This window comes from Triticum aestivum, unplaced genomic scaffold (assembly GCF_018294505.1).
Source record: "Triticum aestivum cultivar Chinese Spring unplaced genomic scaffold, IWGSC CS RefSeq v2.1 scaffold49611, whole genome shotgun sequence".
Taxonomy (NCBI): domain Eukaryota; kingdom Viridiplantae; phylum Streptophyta; class Magnoliopsida; order Poales; family Poaceae; genus Triticum; species Triticum aestivum.
In genome coordinates this window covers 17,589-25,329 of record NW_025228918.1, presented here as the reverse complement: position 1 = coordinate 25,329, position 7,741 = coordinate 17,589, and positions in this window count along the sequence as shown.

Here is a 7,741-nt window from a genome sequence, read left to right as displayed (position 1 = left end):
CGAAGAGTGGCTCACCCATAGTGGAGTATGGGGGAGCAATAAACTAGTCTTCATCGAGCCAACGTAATCAAGAAAGGTGGTCCAACTTGAGGGAGTCAAGATCGTCATCATCTAGCTCAAGTGGACCATGTGCAAGGCAAAGGTTTGCCCTTGATAGGTTCTATTTTACCGGTCTCATGGTGGTAGTTGGGAGACCGGGTTATAGGATCAATTGTCGTACTATCAAGGGGGGCTCTTGATGAGTAGCCTAATCGTATCTTTTGTAGAGAGCTCAAACCATTGCATCCTTGCATCATCTTTATTGGTTCTTGTTTGGTTCTTCTCTTTATGAGTTTTGGAGCTTATGATCATCTTGATGACAAGCTCGAGTTCATCGAAAACGGAGTTCACTCGCATCTTCTATGATGTTTTCGATGTTGGAGGTTATGTCGGTTCTTCTCTGTTGGAGGTTTCACTCCTCTATTTGTTAGGCATACCTCCTGTCTTGGAATTGTCACGGCAGATGTCCTCATGGAAGGACTTAGTCATGGAGCCATCACTACGGGTTAGCTTGAAGGGGTTAAACCGAACAAAGGGACACGAGAGTTTATACTAGTTCGGCCCCTTCGATGAAGGTAAAAGCCTACGTCTAGTTGTGATTGGTATTGCTGGGGTTTCGAAGACCAGGGAGCGAATCCGCTTTGTCTGGCTTCGAGTTGTTGTTTTCTTTTTTCTGAACCGCCGCCGGGTCACCCCTTTATATATTCAGGAGGATCCCGGCCGGTCTACGGAGTCCCGAGGCTGGCTCATACAAGTGTCCGCCTCGGTCTCTTCTTTCTTATCTTACAATGCAAGTTTATACAATCATGGCGGTTTACTATCATGGGCCCTAAACCGCCTATGGGCTCTGGGCCTCTAAGCTTCATCCGTAAAGCGCCATCCTCTGGGTTTCCTTGGGCTTCAGTATAACTGAAGGTAAACCGGCCCCTCTTGGGCGGTTTACCCTCAGTGGTTATATCTTCAACATTAGGCCCCAGATTGATTTGAACATGTTCATGTCAGTCTTCAATCCTTGAACTTCTGGCGATTCTAGTAAACCGCCATATTGTCTTCTCCCTGTGAACTTTGACGAATCGCCATGACGTCATCTTCTGTTACTGTAGTAAATCATTGTGACGTCATTCCTGTATAAAAAAGTTTTATAAAGATTCCCTTCTCTTTAATTAATTCCCGAAGATCGAGGCGACAGCTGCATCCTCTTTTGCCGCCTCCGATTCCTCGATTTTTGCGCCTGCTGTTTTATCCCACTTCCTTATAAATAAAACCGGGGCGCCTTCCATTTTCTCCCTTTCCAAACCGCATCGTCTTCCTCCTCGTGACCAGAAGACCTCAAGTATCGCCGCCGCTGCCGTCGTTGATCTTCCAGTCCGCACCGACTCAGGCCGCTACATCGACCTGACTCTGACCAGAAATTGACGGCGAACCTCCGCAGCTCGTCCACATCCGTGAGTTCTTCTCCTTCCCCTTCTCAGATCTACATTGGAACTTTTTGTTGAGTTCGTCGGCGGTCATCGCTGCCCGACGCAAACCCTTGTTAGTTTTCACCTCTAATACCCTGTTTAGATTGTAAAAACAACGTAGAACTGCTGCGACAATTGTTTGCGCTTATCTTGCATAAAAATAGATCTCATTTCCATTGTTTGGAAGCTCTCTTTGAGTGTATGAACTTCTCTGTACTGTTTTAGGTCTAGAAATTTTTCCTTCCAGAGCGACCGTTTGATCCAAAATAATAATTACAACTTGTGAAACCTGTTTGTTCCATACTTAACAAATTTCCAGCTTGGGGTTCTGCCTCCAAAGGGCGGTTTATCCTTTAGTGTTGATAATTCGTCGTATGTCATTAGCCCTCTCTTAAACCGCCATCTAGATTTTGAACAGCCATGCCCGGTTCACTTCATACGTATACCTTGAATTGCCGTTTTAACATTTTGATAAACAGATACGAACCGCCAATCATAAACCATCCATTTTCCTTTTACAGACTTTGTAAGATGACGAAACAATTTGCTGCTTGCAACTGGGTTCCATCTCGGATCACAGAAACGCTAATCAATGAATATGTCACCACCGGCGCTTTAGCCTCAAAAAATGTCCTCCGTTGGCGAGTTCCTGGCCCTGAATGCCCCCCTGAACCTCAAGATGGAGAAGTGATTGTATTCTTGCAGCATTTAGCTCGAGGTTTCAGTCCTCCCGGATCAAAAAAATTCCAGGATGTTCTTGCCAGGCTCCAACTTCATCCTCAAGATATTGGACCAAATTCTGTGTCCAACATATGCAACTTCCAAGTATTCTGTGAGGTTTATCTGCAAGAAGAACCCACTGTCGATCTCTTTCTAGATCTCTTTCACTTAAACCGCCGGACAAAATTTTCTGATGGACCTAATACTGAACTTGGCGGTGTGTCGATTCAAAAGAGGAAAGAGGTTGATTTTCCTCACGCTAAACTTCACAGCCATCCAAAAGACTGGAACCACACTTGGTTCTACTGTCAAAATACTGCCCCTGTTGAAGAGAATCCTCTACCGGGCTACCGTCCGCACTGACTCAACAATAATCACCCCTTACCTCAGAGATTGCCTGCCAAAGACCGACAAGCTTATGCATCTCAACTCGCCAAACTCTGGGCTCTCCTTGCCAACGGTTTAACTGGTGTTGATCTCGTCCGTTGCTGGATTTCATGGTGCATTCTCCCTTTAAGCCGCCGGCCCGGATTGATGTTTGAATACACCGTGTCGGTGTACTAGAGTAGGGGTACCCTAGTACCCCGAACTTGTGCACGGGCAGTTGCAGCGCCGCGCGGCAAGGCTTGCCGGACGACCGCCAGAATCCTCCGTGGGTTCCTTTGGAGCCATTCAAGAACAAAGCTTTCAAGATGAAGAGACAAGGCCCCGGCAAGAGGATCTTGCCGGGAAGAGACAGGGCCCCGGCAAGAGGATCTTGCCGGGAAGAGACAAGACCCCGGCAAGAGGAGCTTGCTGGGAAGGCCAACCACGGCACTTCAAGAAACTTGTCGTGATGCACCGCACGTCCCGGCAAGGTCCGGTGAGCGACAAGCTTCTCGACTCGACAAGACGACAACCCCGACAAGGTACTCGCCGGGGGCCCGCTGCCACTCTGTACCCACGCTCCAGCGCACCCACCCGCGTGTCGCCATGAGGCTTCCTCAGGGGCACGTGGCGGGAGCCTGTGCAGCCAGGGGTACACGGTGGCAAGCGGAGATGAAGAGAAGGCCATTGTGGCAGACGGTGGCGCTCCTAACGGTCACTTTTTGCATTGTTTAGGCCACTCAGACGGGCATTCAATGACCTTGTCCCCTGCCGTCAGAGTTAGGTAGGGTGCACTGTGTCCACAGTAGCGGTAGCTGCACCTACCGCATCCTTTTCCATTTTTACCCTTCTAGTCTACGTTGCCACCTGTCAGTGACCCCTTGAAAGTATAAAAGGAGGCCCAAGCGCAACATAGAAGGGGTTCGGCTCATTCGAAGCATCAGGAACACTCTCACGCTCGGTCTGGCAGCGTCCATCGCTCCTGAGCAAGAATTCAATACACACAAACAAGCAGCAGTAGGGTTTTACGCATCCGTGCGGCCCGAAGCTGGGTAAAAACTGCTCGCGTGTACTGCCTCGATCCGCTCTTTGTGCGCTCTCCGCCTCCCACCGAACCGAAAGGGGCCCGGTCCCCATAGGTGTTGGTGGATCAGCCTCCCCCGACATCTTTGGCGCACCAGGTAGGGGGCGTCGAGATTGTGCGAACCCGATCCGGCATGCACGCGAGCTAAATCTTCATCGTCTTCATCGACATGCCACCGAAGAAGAAGGATTCGGAGGCAGCTATTCTGTCCGCCTCGCTTTCACCGCCTCCGGAGCAAACGGGTGGTGGAGTGGACGCCGGCGGAAGAATGGGCGTCGACGAGGGAGCCCTCAGTGCGGCCAAGTCCAAGGACAAGGCGGCACAGACCTCGGCGTCCATGCGCGCACCGCGCCCCTCTCAGGAGGCGCGGGACCAGCAGCGTCATGGCGTTCGCAGCGCCATACACCCGCTGGGCCAAGATCAAGCTGGTGGTTCTCGTGGCGCTCAAGACCGACATGCACGTCAACATGCTGGCTCGAGCGAAGTACGGTCGCCCGGACGGGGCACTGCTCCTTCTAACGTGGGTAGGAGTCCGAGCACGCCCCACTCCTCGCACCGTTCACCTCCGCCGCCCACCACTCCAGCAGAAGCCTTGGCGCGAGCTCAACTGCTCCTAGACTATCCTCCGACGGTGGACAAGATCGACAAATGGAGGGCCACTATCCAGAGCCTCATCGGCTTCGCCAACGGCGACACTGCGCGACAACCAAGCACCTCGCTGCCGCGGCGGGACAGCCGGACGCAAGCCGATGGCAACAAGACCGGGGGAGGTGCGACTTCCATGCACTCTCCACTACGAAGGCCAAAATCGCTGACTCGCCGGGTCCACCCCGACAGCGGCTCCACCGCGTCGTCGGACCCACGAGCTCGTCGCAACAAGCGCCAAGTTCTCCATGAACGACAACAAGAAGACGCTCGGACCCGCATCGAGCGCCAAAGAGAAGCGCGACGTCAATCCGACAAGCGCGCTGGGCCCTCTGTTGACATGCATGCGCCAGGGGAACCAGGGGATCTGCCGTACGCGGTAGGTTGTCCTGCGTTCACCCGTGAGCTGCGGCAAGTCCAGTGGCCCAGCACAAAGAATTTCAAACCAGATGTACCAGAGAAGTACGATGGCAAGACGCATCCGTCGGAGTTTCTCAACATCTACACCATCGCGGTGCAGGCTGCCGGGGGACGGGACGACAAGATCCTTGCCAACTACTTCTCGCTGGTACTCAAGCCCAATGTCAGGTCCTGGCTCATGCATTTGCCGGACAATTCCATCTACTCTTGGGCAGATTTATGCCATCAGTTTGTCGGCGCCTTTACAGGCGGCCACAAGCCACATGGCCAAGAGAGCGATCTTCATCTGCTCGCCCAGAAGGAAGGAGAGCCACTGCGCAAGTACATTCAGAGATTCAGCCTTGTACAGCACAACATCCCAGACGTCCACCCCGCTGCGATCATCAGCGCGTTCCATCAGAACATGCGAAACCGAAGGATGAGGGAGGAGATGGCGATGTGTAAGATCAGAGACGTCAGCGAGCTTTACGCCCTGGCCGACAAGTGTGCACGCGCTAAAGAGGGGAGGAGGCTCCCCGGAGAGAGTACAGGAGCAGGAGGATCCGACAGTGAGGATGCCGCCCCGACAAGGAAAGGCCGGCGGCGGAACAACAGAAGGAAAAAGGGCAAGGAAGTGCTAGCTGTCGAGCAGACCGGCAACGGAGGTGGCGCCAAGGAAGCTAAAGCTGGTGGCTCCGACAAGGAGGCCCAGCCTGTGGCGGCCGCCGACAAGCAGGACAACTCCGGCAAGCAGTATTGCAAGATTCACCGCACCAAGGGTCACGATCTCCAGAATTGCAAGAAAGTCGAACAGCTTGTTGAGCAACAGAAAGCTGAGTACGAGCGGCGCGACAAGGAGAAGGCCCAGGAAGGAACTGGTGGATCCGGCAAGAAACGTCCCGGCCGAGGAGGACGCCGCGGCAAGGCCAAGCAGCGGCAAGGAGATAGGCCTCCCCGTGGCCGCGACAAGGATGAAGATGACGACGACGACGAAGACATGGATGATGACGAAGCCAATGAGCAGGAATTTCAGAAAGCCACAGAGGTTCTGTGCATTGACGGTGGCGCCTCTCTGCATACTTCGCACCGCCAACTCAAGCAGTGGATGCGGGAAGTGAATGCAGCAGAGCCATCCATAGAGTCACGCAAGCCCCTGAAATGGTCCAGCACGCCTATCATCTTCGACATTGAGGATCACCCTGATCGCGTAACTGCGGTCGGGTGCTTGCCGATGTTGGTTTCACCAACTATCCGCAACCTCAAGGTCACGAAGATGCTAGTTGACGGCGGGGCCGGCTTGAATCTGATCTCCTCCACGGTCCTTCAGAAACTCCAGATCCCTGACAACGAGCTCGAAGAGACCGGCACATTCCGAGGAATCAACCCGGGAAGGAGCAAGCCGAAGGGGAAGATCACGCTGCCGGTCACATTTGGCAGCGAGCTGAATTTCAGAACTGAGAGGGTCACATTTGACGTTGCCGATTTTCCATTGCCCTACAATGGGATCCTTGGCCGTCCAGCGCTTGCCAAGTTTATGGCAGCCTCTCACTATGCATACAACATACTCAAGATGCCAGGCCCGATAAGTGTCATCTCTGTCCCTGGCGACAAGAAGGATGCTCTTATCTGTGCCGACAAGATCTACCGGGAAGTGGCAGCCGCAGCAGAGCGCAAGACACTTGCCGCTGAAGCTCTCGGAGAGAAGAAGAAGACAAAGTCCGGCAAGAGCTCTGATGCCCACTCCGGCAAGCGCACCTCTTCGGAGTGCTGCGCTACCATCGAGGACGCACCATCGAGCTCCACCGGCAAGTGTAAGAAGACGATGGCAGCTCCACCCGAGACCAAGAAGGTGTCCGCCAAGGAGGACGGCACTGGTGGTACCTTCACCATCAGTGTCGCGCTTGACCCCAAATAGGAAAGCGCGCTCATTGCTTTCCTGCGGGCGAATGTCGACGTGTTTGCATGGCAACCGTCTGATATCCCCGGTGTTCCCAGGAAAGTAATTGAGCACCACCTAGCCGTCTGTCCTCATGCTCGGCCCGTCAAGCAGAAAGTCAGGAAGCAAGCAGTGGAGCACCAAGAGTTCATTGCAGAAGAGATCAGAAAATTGGAAGCAGCAGGCCTTGTCAGAGGAGTGCTCCATCCCACGTGGTTGGCCAATCCTGTAGTCGTGCGCAAGGCGAACTGGAAATGGAGGCTTTGTATAGACTTCACTGATGTCAATAAAGCTTGTCCCAAAGACCCATTTCCCTTGCCGCGCATTGACCAGATTGTTGACTCCACAGCTGGATGTGATTTGCTTTCATTTCTTGATGCATATTCAGGATACCATCAAATCTTCATGGCAGAAGAGGATGAGGAAAAAACCGCATTTATCACCCCTTGCGGCACATACTGTTTTGTACGGATGCCCTTTGGGTTGAAGAATGCTGGTTCAACATTTGCAAGGGTAGTCCATGTCGCTTTTGAGCCACAGATACACAGAAATGTGGAAGCCTACATGGATGATATAGTGGTCAAGAGTAAGGACAAGGCTACCCTAATCCAAGATTTAGAAGAAACTTTTGCAAATCTGCGCAAGATCAACCTCAAGCTCAACCCCGAGAAGTGCGTGTTTGGAGTCCCTTCCGGCAAGCTTCTCGGGTTCTTTGTGTCTCAACGGGGAATTGAAGCCAACCCCGACAAGATCAAGGCCATCGAGCAGATTGAAGCACCGAAGCGCGTCAAGGATGTGCGAAGGCTTGCCGGTTGCGTGGCTGCTCTCAGCAGGTTTATCTCTAAGTCTGCTGAGCGCGCCCTGCCGTTTTTCAAAATATTGAAAAAGGCAGGTCCAATGAAATGGACTCCGGAAGCGGAGGATGCGCTGCAGGACTTGAAGAGGTACCTGTCCTCCACTCCAATACTTGTCGCACCTAAGCCACAAGAGAAGTTGCTGCTGTACCTAGCGGCAACCAATCAAGTGGTTAGTGCTGCGTTAGTAGCGGAGAGGGAGGCGGATGATGAGCCAGCAACCGCGACAAGTGAATCC